The 13,832-nt window shown below is 45.0% G+C and overlaps 1 protein-coding gene across 1 annotated transcript in view; it reads left to right on the top strand.

The window, feature by feature from the left end:
* The first annotated feature begins 1,684 nt into the window (after positions 1 to 1,684).
* LOC144172652 (E3 SUMO-protein ligase RanBP2-like) overlaps positions 1,685 to 13,832 on the top strand; it is a 104,569-nt gene continuing 92,421 nt past the window's right edge. The window contains exon 1 of the mRNA XM_077701291.1: positions 1,685 to 1,811. The gene's annotated coding sequence lies outside the window, so the exon portion shown is untranslated. The remainder of the gene's footprint in view (positions 1,812 to 13,832) is intronic.

Genomic DNA, 13,832 nt, shown 5'->3' with positions numbered 1-13,832 from the left:
GTTATAATAACGTAAATGGAGGTAATTGGCTGCACAAAATTTTATGAAATTAAAAAATAGGAAAAATATTAAGCATTACCGAAAATGTCAAAACGTATAACGCATGGCATTCCAACAGTAGTGAAGACATCGGGAAAGTTCCACCTGTAATCGTTATAATAACGTAAATGGAAATAATTGGTCGAACGAAATCTTGAAAAAATAAAAAAAGAGAAAAATATAAAACCATTAGGAAAACCTTCTAACCGTATAAGGCCCTGAATTTGCATGATAATGCAGATTTCAGGAAAGGTCTAAATGCAATCGTTATAATAACGTAAATGCACATAAATCGTCCTACGAAATTTTGAAAAACTAAAAAATAAGAAAAATATTACGATTGCGGAAACTGTCAAAACGTACAACGCATGGCATTTCCCCAATAATGTAGATATCGCGATAGTTCCACCTGTGATTGTTATAATAACGTAGATGGAGATAATTGGACGAAGGAAATTTTGAAAAACGGAAAAGAAACAAAACAAAATAACACATTTTAGAACTATTGAACGTATAACGCCCTGCATTTGCACAGTAAGGCAGATTTCGGGAAAGTTCCAAACGTGATCCTTATAATAACGTAAATGGAGATGATTGGTCGCACAAACTTCTGAAAAAGTAAAAACTAAGAAAAATATTAAATATTACAGAAAATGTCAAAACGTGTGACGCATGACATTTCCACAATAATGTAGATATCGCGCAAGTTTCACCTGGAATCATTATAATAGCGTAAATGTCTATAATTGGTTGAACAAAATTTTGAAAAACTGACAAAATATAAAAAATATAAAATAAGTACGCAAACTGCCAAACCGGGTAACGCCATGCATTTTCACAATAATGCAGATATCAGGAAAGTTCCAAATGTAATAGTTATAATAACGTAAAGGGAGATAATTGCTCGGGCGCAATTTTGAAGAACTAAAAAATAAAACAAATATTAGAAAATTACGGAAGATGTTAAAAAGTGTAATGTAGATATCCCGATAGTTCAACCTGTGATCGTTATAATAGCGTAAATGGAGACAATCGGTATAAGGAAATCGTCAAAAACTACAAAAATAAAAATTTATGAAAAGATTACGAAAACTAGCTAGCAGTGTAACGCCCTGAATTTACACAATAATGCAGATTTCCCGAAAGTTCCAAATGTAGCCGTTATAAAAGCGTAAATGTGCATAATTGGTGGAAGGAAACTTCGCAGTGCTTAAAAATAAGAAAAAGATTAAGCAATCAGAGAAAATTGTCATTCGTCCAAAGCCCTGCATTTCCACAATAAGGCAGATTTCGCAAATGTTACACTTCGAATCGTTATAATAGCGTAGGTAGAGAAAAATTGGTCGGACAGGATTTAGAAAGAAAATTGACTCAAAAGTCACATTTAAGACAAGCGGCATAAGAACGCTACGCTTTAGCAGACTTGGCAGCAGCAGTTGCGGAAACAAGGACCATTTCCTAAGCGCTCTCTGCTCTACACGCAGGTAGTTCGGTCGCCGGTTCAACACCCCCGAGTTCCGGAGTTATCATTCGCCACCATGGTTAAATCCACGCGCGCCTGCGCCGCATCTTTGCGTGTGTGCGTCAAGCGTTGGCCCCCAAGAATCCCTGCTGAGCCTGCGCCGTCTGCAGCCTGCTGCGTCTGCGCCGTCGACTCGTCGCCATCCCCTGGGGTGCTCAAAAGGAACTCGCAAGGCACCGGCAGCTTCACTTGGCAGCAGCAGTTGCGGCAACAAGGACCATTTCCCAAGCGCTCTCTGCTCTACACGCAGGTTGGTCTCTGGCTACATATGTTCTCTGGTATTAGTTTTGCTGCAACTGCTGCCCAGCGTCCTTTTGTTTTCTATGTGCTCGGTGGTCCCAACCATGCCTACAACAGCGCAACTCGCTAAGAAAATTGCCGATCTTGAGTCCCTACTCGATCAGCAACTTGAGGGTATGGGCGAGGAGCTTACCTTGAATGTTAAGGCTAAGTTGAAAACGCTAGGTCTTGCAGAAGAAGTGAAACTTGCAGAAAGTGTGGATTTCGTAAGCAAGCAATATGACGAGATGAAGGCGAAGCAGGAAGAACTTATAGCGTCCAACAGACAGCTTGTGGCACAGAACGCAGCTCTGGAAAGAAGGGTGGCTGAGCTCGAGCATTACTCGAGACTCAACAACATCGAGATTAAGAGAATTCCTGTAACCGAAGGCGAAGACTGCGTGGCCATTTTGCAGAGTGTGTGCGACGCTATTGAGTGCCCTGTCGAGCCTTGTAAAATCGATGTTATCCACCGCGTCCCAACTATGTCGAAAAACAATAATGAAAAGAACATCATCGCACGGTTCGTTTCGCGAGAAAAGAAAAACGACTTTGTCCGAAAAGCGCGGAAAGATAGAATCAACACGAGCAACATCGGCTTCTCTGGTGATACCCAGACCCCTGTTTTTATCAACGAGCACCTCACTTTCGAAAACAAGAAACTTTTCTCTAAGGCCCTGGAACTAAAGAAGGAATTTGGCTGGCGATTCTTGTGGACGGATAACTGTCGTATCAAGGCCCGTAAAACGGAAGACAGCAAGGTCTATCGCATAGCCAGAGAGCGACCTGCGCGTGTTCATGTAATCCATGCCTAATCCCATTGCTTCTGATCCATGCCTACTCGCTTCGTAACCAATGTCTTTGCTGTCCCCAAATGATGCGAAATTCCGCCTTTCTAAGCACAATCGGTCACTGATCCACTTTAATGCCCGAAGCCTTCGGAAAAAATTTGACACAATCAATAGCTTTATCACCTCACTTAATCACAACTTCACATTTATTTGCATTTCCGAAACGTGGCTTTCAGATTCTGATGGTAACCTGCACACTTTTCCCTCATACCAAACCGAGTACTGCCATCGTTCAACAGACAGCCACGGGGAAACTGCAGTGTTTATCTCGCGTGACGTCTCGTACATGCGCAGACATGATCTTTCGCTAAATGTCAGCCTCTGCGAATCAGTCTTTGGTCGAAGTGGACCGTTCCTTCTTATCACATAACAATAAAACCTTCATTCTTGGTTGCATCTATCGTTCGCCTTCATCTTCCCTCCCCGATTTTCTGCTTGGCCTTGATGTTATCCTCAACAAATTAACTATTGAAAATAAGGACATCCTTTTAGTAGGCGACATCAACATTAACTTGTTCGATACTGATTCCAACTTGTACACTGCTTACACTGATTGCTTTTCAGGGTTTGGTCTTGAATCCTATGTACTACACATCCCTATTCGATTCTGGCAAGTTTGTTGAAGCCATCAGAGAAACTGACTGGTTGGCAGTTGATTCTTTGTGTGATGATGAGGAAGCTCTGTAGCAGTTTTCTTCGTTATTTTTAAGGGCGGTATCTTTAAGCACAACCACGGTCAAATGTAAAAGGAAATATAAACACCCGGATAACCCTTAAATGACTAGTGGGCTTTTAGAAAGCATCAGAAAAAAGGATAACCTTTACCGAAAAACAAAAAGGCAACCCTTCAATTCTAAGCTTGCGCTACGTTATAAAAAGTGCTGTTCTCTTCTAAACATTTTATTAAAACAGGCGAAAAAGCGTTACTATGAATCCGAATTCACTATACATAAAAACAATCCCTACTGAACAACTTTCTTAACACATCCACAACTAGCCCTGCTACATGTAAAATTATCCATAATGGCATAACCTTGCATCAACCCATTAACATTTCCAATGCTTTCAGTGAATACTTTTCCTCTTGTTACACGCACGCCCGTCAGAATATAAATGTGCGTCATAACATCCAGCGTGCTAGCCAGTCATTCTTTCTTTCACTTGTTACCGCAAACGAAGTTTGTGCCACGCTTTCTTCTCTAAAAAATACAAGTGCTGGCCTGGATAGGATTTCTATACGTCATTTAAAATTGGTTGCTCATCTCATTTCCGACACGCTCAATAACATAATCAACCTTATCTTCAAAACCAGCGTTTTTCCTTCTTCCCTAAAAAAAGCAAAGGTCACACCCGTCTTTAAAAAAGGCGACCGGCTGTTAATTTCTAATTATCGCCCAATCTCAATTCTTCCCACCATTAGTAAATTAATTGAGCAGTTATTTGCTAAGCGCCTTAAAGGGGCACTGACACAAAAATTTTGCATCTTGTTTTTTTTGTTGCGATAAGTAGCTAGTGACCTACTTATAACCTGTAGAAACTTCATTTGCTTCAGCGTGCGACGGTTGTTTAATTAGAGGCATTTTCAATGCGGCCAGTCGCAGTTTCGGTTTCAGCGAGTGCCGGGAAACGATTGATTTTGTGGATTTTGTGTGAACAAAGCTGACCACGTGACCGTCGGAGGGATATCACAGAGCAGAGCCACCGTAGCACTGTCGAATCCGCATCGACGTATCCGCATCGACGAATCTCCACGTACTGATCTCGTGAGGCGCTTAATTAAAAAGCGACAGTGAATGTGACGCAGGCGCTGCGAGTGCAAATGCTACCGCGGCTAAAGAACGACGCGCGACGCTCGAGACGGTGGGTGGCAAGACGCGCGCTGGGAGCAGCCGGCCGGTCTGCCTACAGGTCCGCCTACAGATGTGTTCGGCTCAGCACTGCGGCGGATGTTCGAGTGCCGCTCTCGTAAGCGGTGCAGATGACAATTTTTAATGCAACCCGCCATCGCATCATTAACTCCTTTCTCATGTAAGCCACCACGGTCGGGACTTGGGGACAATTTCGTGCAGCGGTAACAAGCTATCACTCGAGCTACCTGCGCCGGCCTGGGCCACTTCGCGGCCGTGGCAGCCGCCTGCACAGCGACCGTGCGGCTAGCTCAGTGAGCTTTTCGTGCCTCCGGCGCGTTTTCGCATCCAATGGTAATGAACAGTATTAGAAACAGAGTGCCTGGAATCGCTGTAGAACTTTTGTCGCGGCCAGCTGCCCGCTTAGCTGACGAAATCACGGCACCTCCGCCGCCAACGATCGGGTCGTTCGTTCTGGGGAGCAGAAGCTCCGCCCTCCGGCCCTCCGATTGGAGCGGCGAGCCGGGCGAGCCGGCGTAAAACGCCGGTAGTGCGGAAGCGGCAAACACAAACTCGTGACGTGTTTGGATGTTGTTTATTTACAATTGCGCGTGGTCCTCTGCTGGCTGCTCGGTTGCGTTTCGCACACTTCAAAATTGATTTTAAATATGTTCTAGGCTGTATTCGCCGCTGATATTTTGCAGATGATGTATATGTGTTCCCACCAATCTATCTCCGAAGTTATCTCGCCTTCAAAATTTTGTGTCAGTGCCCCTTTAACAGCTATTTATGTAAATTCAATCTTCTGAGTGATTGCCAGTTTGGTTTCCGATCGGGGCGTTCTACTAACCTAGCCTTACTTTCCTTAACAGACTATATAAAATAATCAATCGACACCGGAAATTTTGTGGGTTCAGTTTTTTTAGATTTCAGTAAAGCCTTTGATACGATTAACTACGCTGTTTTGTTCCAGAAATTAGAAGCATATGGAGTAACAGGGCCCCCTCTAACATTATTAAAAAGTTATTTGCTCAACAGGCAGTACACAGTATATGTGGCTGACACCTTCTCTGAAACCAAAATATTTAACCAAGGTGTACCCCAGGGTTCCATTTTGGGTCCGCTGCTCTTTATTTTGTATATTAATGACCTTCCGAATTTACTTCATTCCTTTCATTGTGTCCTATATGCCGATGATACCGCAATATCCTTAAGCGATAAATCTATAACTTCTCTCACCTCCAATTTGAATACTGTGCTCAATAATGTCGTTAACTGGTGTAGCGACAACTACTTAGTTATTAACCCACAAAAAACTAAATTGATGATTTTCAGGACTTCCAAGAGGCAGACCTGCCTTCTCCCCGCCATTATCCTCGGATCTCACACTATTTTTCCGTCCGAACAGTCATCATTTCTCGGCATCGAACTCGACCCTAGACTTACGTTTTGTTTTCATTTTGCACAACTTAAGCAGAAAACTGCATTTGGCATCCGGGCATTATTGAAGGCACGGTCGTTTTTTTCTCATCATGCACTGCTATCATTGTATTTCGCTTTTATTCATAGTCATATAAATTATGACATTGCTTCCTGGGGTAATGGATATTCTTCCCATATCTCTTCCGTTCAACACATCCAGAATCAATCCATTCGCATTATTACATGTAATTCATATCGTTCTTCAGCTCTACCTCTTTTGCGCGAGAACAATATATTACCAGTGAATCAATTATTTAACTATAACTTACGCATATATTTTTTTACAAGTTACATCACTGTTACGTTTCATACGATGCCATAGATCTTGTTCACTTAAGGACAAGAAATTTCACCAGGTTTGCAGCCAATAACAACTTTTATTACCTACTGTGCATATTAATTACGGCAAGAAAACTTCTTGCTTTGCAGCAATTTCATTGTGGAATGGCCTCCCTCTCAACATAATGTCTTCATCATCCATAACCATCTTTAAAAAACGCCTCAAAGATTTTTTGTTGTCATTAACATAGGAAATCCACCTATATTTAATGGTTGTCTGCAAGTTTTTATTCTTGTATGTTTTTATTTTATAATGTTGTAGTTCACGTTCGTTTCCTGTTGTTTATTTATCTCTTTGTTTCAGTGTTTGCTGATTCTCAAACTTGTGTCTCTTGATATTTGGATTTCTTTTTCTTGACTAGGTATGGTCAGGTATATTTGTTTTGTTTTGCTGCCTTATATATTTGCGTAGTGCATTTCTCATCGAGGGTCCCGTTACAGTCGTCAGCCTCTGGGACCCTCACCTGTATAATAATTTGCTTGTATGTTTCCGTACAAAATAAAATGACTTTGAATTTGAAATTTAATTTGAATTTGAATTATCTGAATTTCACCTGAATTTTTGCTTGGAGTGTTCTGGGCCGGCAAAAAAAATAGCCTTTTGAAAAGAGAAAGTACCACCCACGTGGAGGCGGGGCGATGCAGCTATCAGAAAATCTCGGGGGGTGTTCTGACACCGAAACACCCCCTCTGGCTAGGCCGCTCTTGATGAGACAATAGACACATTGATCACGAAGAAGGAGTACAATAGTTTACCTTTATGTCATAAGCCACGTGTCGGTATACATTTAGATCGTCCGTATATGCGTTTGCTTAGTGCACGAAAAATTATTGCGTGTGTTCCTTCTTCGTTTGTGCCTTGGGTATTTAAAGGTTTGGCGATCCGTTGGACGCAAATTCATTGGGGGTTGGGCACAATTTTAGCGAAGGATTTGATGCCCTTTTGACGCAGTTTTCATCTTAGAAAGCTTTCCCGCTTCTCTGTAGTTCCTTTAGGAAGGGATGGTGAAGTTTTTGTTTGTCGATCTTCTCATTTTGGAACGTTGAGTCTTAGAGTACTAAAACCGGAAACCACTGGGTAAAATATTCAATGTCTAAAGAGCTTATAAAAAGCGATACTTTTTCTCTGAAAAACTGAGGAACGTTTGTTGGGTTTGATTCAAAAAGCATTTTGTGATATCAGAAATTACACATGGCAGTGCAGCTGCTTCGGTTTATAGCTCGTGTGTTTTTTTCTTCCAATTGACCAAACAAAAAATTCAGGACGACGTAGCACTCCCTATAATCTAGTGAACAGAAAATGTATTAGTGTTCAGTTGTTGCACGGAAATAGCGGTACTGTGTGCGCCGCCATGTTGTATTAGGGCGTGTTTTAGCCGTGTTTCAGCCGTCTTTCTTTATACTACATGGCACTGCTTGCGCGAAGTCTGCCGGGGCAGCGCCGTACGATCGCAGTTGTTTCACAGCTGCACTTGATGTAGTCCTCTATCGCAAAATGGCTTCTGGTTCAGCGTGCTCACACCTCCTGGTTCGCCTTTCCTACATCTCCCCTACTTCGCTTCTGGGATTCTTCGTGGTGGGTGATTTGCTGTCCTGTGGTGATGGAATCGCCAGTGTTTCGGCTCTCGTCACTGCTTTGAGCAAAGCCAAGACGTCAGCTTGCTCCCCAAAGGGACGCTCCAGCTGCTTTTCCCACTGAAGTTATAAGTGCTAAATGTGTGCCCGGTAATCGCTTCGTATCAGCAAATAAGGGGCACCTTAAACGACAGAATTACAAAAACAGCGGGTCAAAGTAAACCTTCTGTCCAACTTCCCAAACAAAATGGTTCCGGGACTAAAATTCTCGGGCTGCTACTAAGAAAGCATTCGCCTATAGAACTTCTTAGGGTCACGTCTGCAAGCAAATGGTGTGTCTAGGCCCCTTCAAAAAGCAGTCGCAGCTCAGTGGAGTGCTTGAACGACCCCCAAAACTGAGCCGGGGACGCAGTTCTGGATGCTTCCTAGTCACCTTCACAAGCGTCAGCAACGACAACAGCAGCATATTACCACTGTCACCTCCAATTTTAACACGCACGGCACATGTTTTACATACTCATCGCGTTTAGACGTGATGCTGGTGCACTGACAGGTTGATTTCGTCTCGCAGAGCGTAAAACGAATGCGGCTTCGTTCCGAATATATATTAGGTCTTCACTGAAAAGTTTAGCGGGCGATTTCGTCACTTGGCTACACAGGAAACCGCAATGACAGTGCCCGAACTGTTTGCAATGCGCATGATGCCCGCATCTCGGGGAGAAAGAAAAAAATTAGCAATGGCTATGCCAGAATATGCAAAGAGTGAGCTAAGGTTCAGTTGGTTAGTCTTATGTTTCTTGGTTGTCTAGGATTACCTGAATATCATGCTTACTGCTCCTAAAAAGATTTCCTACCCAATCAAATCCAATTTATTTCAATCCATTTAATTCAATTCCTATCAAGTATAGTCGCACCGGCGGCGTCTCCGGCACGCCAACTCTGCGCCGTGATACTGCACTGCCCCTTGCGCATGCGCAGCACGGCTCTCCAGGAGCCACGCGAAACTGCTCAACCTGGGCCAGTGTAGCTCACGCTACAAAAACACTGGCGTGCATCGTCTGTCCCGTTTCAACCCTATTATCGGCCATTGCGTCAGCAGATATGTTGTGTGGTGGCACTGTCCGTGCCCTCGAGAAATTCGCGTCACCGGAGAATGAAGCCGTGGCTGCGAACGAAATCCATACGGCATGCAAGAGGCCGACGCTGCAGTTGCCTGCAACCACGGATGTTGAGAGAAGTGCCCTTTAGTGCGTAGTTGAGTGCAAAAACCAAAGAATGCTTCTGAAGCAATGTTTCACGCATACGCCGATTTAGGAACGATGGTAGCGTAGCAGCTAGTGCAAGGGGTTGCACTCCCCAGTCGGCCCAAGCGCTGGAGAATCGCCAGCGGTCTTTGAACAAATCACTTGAGTCTGTCTTGCGCGCGGCAAAATTGGCAACAATATTTCTGCGTTGTCCTTGAATAAGTGACAGACCTGGAAGGGGTGATCCACTTTTCCTAACATACGCGCGTGACTTGGTCCACCACAATGCAGTTGCACACGTCCGTACGCTCCGAAGTTTTTACCACTACCAAGTCGTGCGACGATTTCAACCGTGTCTGGCGATAGGTATATCGTAGGTTGCTGCTCAGAACAGTATTCTGCATAGAGGTATTACTTTGCGTTCGGTGAGGCAAAGATTGGAACATAGAGGAAAGAATTCTTTTTTCTTTTTTCCATGGTTTGGAAAATCAAACCGCTCGAATGAATACGTGCTGTGCTCCATCGTGTGTCAGCATGCTCAAGTACCGTCATCTCGTGGAGCCCGACGTAACCACTGATACGTGACAGGCGACGCGGCCTTAGCAAACCAGACGCTTGGCGGAGCACACGCATGGTTGCCCGCTTGCCTGACACGGCAGTGAATACAACCGATACGACGGATAAAAATACGAGGATATCATCACAAAATAGCTCTCAAACACTTGAAGCTTTTATGTGAACACAAGCCACGCGAAAATGTTTTGCGCAGTAAGAGGCCCTGCGTGGTTAAATTGCACAAACGCTCGCCTAATGGCAAGTTGCAAAGATGGTTAATTTGGCCAGGTTATAATAAATCGTCCGCAATTCGGAAAAAAAAAACAGTATATGTCATGCTAAAATGAAAAAAAAAACAAAAAAAAAACAGCTAGCGCAGCTGCGAAAAAGTTCATGAAGTTTGTCTAAACTAAAGCCAGGCAGAATTTACTAGACCCAAATAGATGCTAAATTATTTTCTATTTTGCAGGATATGGCGGGAACGCTTCGCTAACGCTGTGTCTGAACGCAGGACAAAACCAAGAAATGAACGTTTCATTAATTACATAGTCAAGCTGCCGGTTCACTTTTCCTGTAATTTTCGGCTTCATTGAATAGCTCATCACGCATTTTTGGAATCACAGGGTGGGCAGTTCAAAAATAACAAAAGGGATTGTTGGAAGACTGGGGTATCTGATAAGCCCTTCTGATTTTAGCTTGTACTACTTCCTGCAGGCTACCTGTTTCAACTGGTGATGTTTCCAAGAAGGGTTTAGTCGCAGACGCAGCTTTCTCGATAAGTCCGTCTGAGCACTGCTCACGGAGGCCGTGTACGTAGTTTCTGACCAGTATACTAGAGAGGAAACTGCACCTGGGAGCACGAGGTCGCGGGTTCGATTCCCGGCCGCGGCGGCCGCTTTTCTGATGGAGGCGAAAAGCAAAAACGCCTGTGTGTACGAGATGTCGGCGCACATTAAAGATCCCCAGGTGGTCAAAATTAATCCGGAGCCCTCCACTACGGCGCGCCTCATCGCCTGCGTTGCGTCGGCGCGTTAAAGCCCTCAATCAATCAAACTGCACCTTGGAATCCATGTCGTAGTGAAGGGTTAAGAGTAGACCACAGCTTCTGGCTTGGGTTTGGCATGACAATTGGATTCTTATAGTGCACGTCAACGACCTACGAGCTAACCAAAGTCCTCCCCATTCTGAGCAAGCCGCGACCTGTGGCACCAGCGTGTTCGGTGAAAGAGCAGGCAGTGCGTGATCGTATACCTAACGTTGGTCATTCCGGATTCGAAGGAAAGTATGACTGAGAGGGTGATATACCGCCGCAAAAGTTGTAGCTGACGAAAAAGTGCGCGCCAATCCACCCTGTGAAGGTGGTTGGAAAGCGAAGCTGTAAACGAACCCAACCACGATTACCCATGTGACGTGACTTGAATACAATAACGTGGCTCTACAAAGAGTGAAACCAGAGACATGAGAACGACTCAACCACACCCTTTATTACTTCACAGTGATATCCTTTGTTAGCGTATATCATTGCATATTTCATGAACGGGGTTTCTCATTTTTTTATTGTAGGGTTTAACGTTTTTTTTTTATTTTAGGGTTTAAAGTGGAGGTTTCCCGATTTATTTTAACCAGCTGAGGCTCTTTAACGTGGACCGAATTTCCGTACTCACGCGCGTTCTTGCTTTTAGCCTCCATCAGAAAAGCGGCCGCCGCGGCCGGGAATCGAACCCGCGTCGTCGTGTTCAGCAGCGCAACGCCTCAGCCACTGAGCCACCGCGGCCGGTATGAACGGCGTTGGTTGAGTTGTATTGGTGAAGCACATGAATGGAAGTGGAGTGGAATAAACTTTATTATGTGCCTGCAAAACTCGCGCGCACGCACGCTAGTCGACCGGGCCTAGGTCACCGTCGGGGAGACGTCTTGGCTAGGTTTCTTCTCCCCACATGCGGGGTGTCGGAAGCCTGCCTCGTTGTCGCCTCTTGGGCTTGCTGGACGTCCCAGAGTTCTTCTCCTTGGTCGTAGGATGTCAGCACCGCTGCTATTCGCGGCGGAAGGGTTCCGGACTTTGCTTCTTCGGGGTGTTCATTGCAATTCCACAGCATGTGCGTTAGAGTAGCCGTCTCCCTTCGGCAGACCCTGCACTTGCTGTCTGGGTAGGCATCGGGGTATTGTCTGTGCAGAAGTAGCGGCGTTAGGAGGGTTCCGGTCTGCAGTTGTATGAAGATGACAGCCTGGGCTCTGTCCAGCTTGTCGCTGAGTGGAGGGAGAGCCCTGCGAGCCAGGCGATACGCTTTGGTGATCTCTTGGTAGTTGACGAGTCTGTCCTTAGTGCTGAACAAGAGTTGTGTGGCCTGTTCGTTGCCAGCGCGGAGAGATAGAGCACGCGCTGCGACGTGGGCCGACTCGTTTCTGTTTTCGTTTGTCTCGGGAAACTATTTTTTTATAAAAAAAGAAAACTCAAACCCGGTGTTACACGAAGTCATTTCTCCGTATCTGCAGCGCAGACGGAGGCGACGAGACTTAGGGCAGTGACGGAGAAGTGAGATGTCATGCTTCGGTGGGAGCTTCTTTTATTTTTATAACTCCTACGCATGCGCAAGGCCCACACACGACCGCTACACGTGCCGCGGGTGGAGCGCACAGGTGCGCGAGAGGTCGCGTGACGCTATTACCTGGCATTCAGCGAGAACGCACAGGGTGAACCCGCAGATGTGCTCCGTAAGTTCACCGTCTATCTCCAGGGTCTCCGCATGGGCTCCTAGCTTAATCGGTAAAACTACGGGCTCTCGCTCCGTTCCTATATACCTTCCAGGTGCGATTCCTGGTGGTGCCAATAACTTGTTTTTGGTCGCAAGAGTTTTCTGTAGACACCAACGGTCGCGACAGAACCTTTGGCGGTAGAGGTAAAAAGCTTCGCTTTAGAAGAGAAGCCGAACGTACTTCGACGAAGAAGTGATACGACAGATATGGGCGCCTGTATCCGTCCTATCCTGTCCTCGTCCACGACTGTTTAACGCCGCGTTTTCTTTTTCGCTCAATTCGCTCGGCAACAAGTTCGGTTAAGCTATAACTGGCGTCGCTGCACCGGTTCACTACGAAGGCGACATTTTCGTAGGCATGCTCAAATACATTTCCAAGCTCTTCAAACAAAGTAATTATTTAAATATTGGTAAAATTAATGAAATAAGGGTCTGTAATGAGTTTTCTCAAAATATTATCATTGTTAACTACCAGCTTCGCCTGCAGAATAGTAGGCCCAACCCATCCGGCAAAAACAGGCTTTACTTCCTTTTTCCTTGGCTTTAAAACAGCATGTTTTATTTTACACTCCTATAATAACCCACCATTGTTTGTGTTTTTGTGGCACTGTGTTCGAATATACGGCCACTAAAACATTTCAGTCCAAGTCGATGACGAAACTAAGGTGAGAGCATGATGTAAAAGCGGCCCTTGGCGACACAGACAGCCCTGATATCAGCCGCACAGACGCTAGCGCCAGATACCTCTCTAGTGTACATAGTATGAAACCATATGGCCTTGTGGCAGACAACGAATTTTTTCTGGCGCTTTCCCGAGGACAAGACAATCCAGCACTGAAGCCTTTGTCGTGTGTTGTTGACTAAGTATAATTTGGACGTATCCACCGTGCTTGTTTTGTAGAATATTTTGGACATTTATGATAGATTGGCTTGCTGGCGTACGAGGTACGAAAGGTGCGCTGGGTTATGTATGTTCAGAAAAAGTGATTTACATAAGAGTGTATGGCCATGTCATAGCAATCTCAGTAAGCAATGCCTACGCACAGATTGTTGCTAAATTTCCGGGCTGAAGAATACAATCAGCTCCATGCGAATGCCGGCTTCGCGACGCTGCTCTTTCGTACCACGTTGCGGCCGCAATTGTACTGAAAGTACCACAATGCGGCCGCGTCAGAAACAGGTGCACTAACTGAAATGCACCTCGTCTGCGAACACAGTCGCTTTAAATCATAAACATCAATCTCCAACGGTCAACAAGAGAGAGAGAGAGAGAGAGAGAGAAATGTCTTTATTAAAGAAGAAAGCTGAGAGGTTTGCCAGAATCTCTACACTGACATGCTACTCGG

Source organism: Haemaphysalis longicornis, unplaced genomic scaffold, assembly GCF_048455015.1.
Source record: "Haemaphysalis longicornis isolate Haplotype H1 unplaced genomic scaffold, Haemaphysalis longicornis Haplotype H1 scaffold_25, whole genome shotgun sequence".
Classification (NCBI taxonomy): domain Eukaryota; kingdom Metazoa; phylum Arthropoda; class Arachnida; order Ixodida; family Ixodidae; genus Haemaphysalis; species Haemaphysalis longicornis.
The sequence above is the reverse complement of the archived record's forward strand: the minus strand, read 5'-3'. Positions and strand labels throughout refer to the sequence as shown.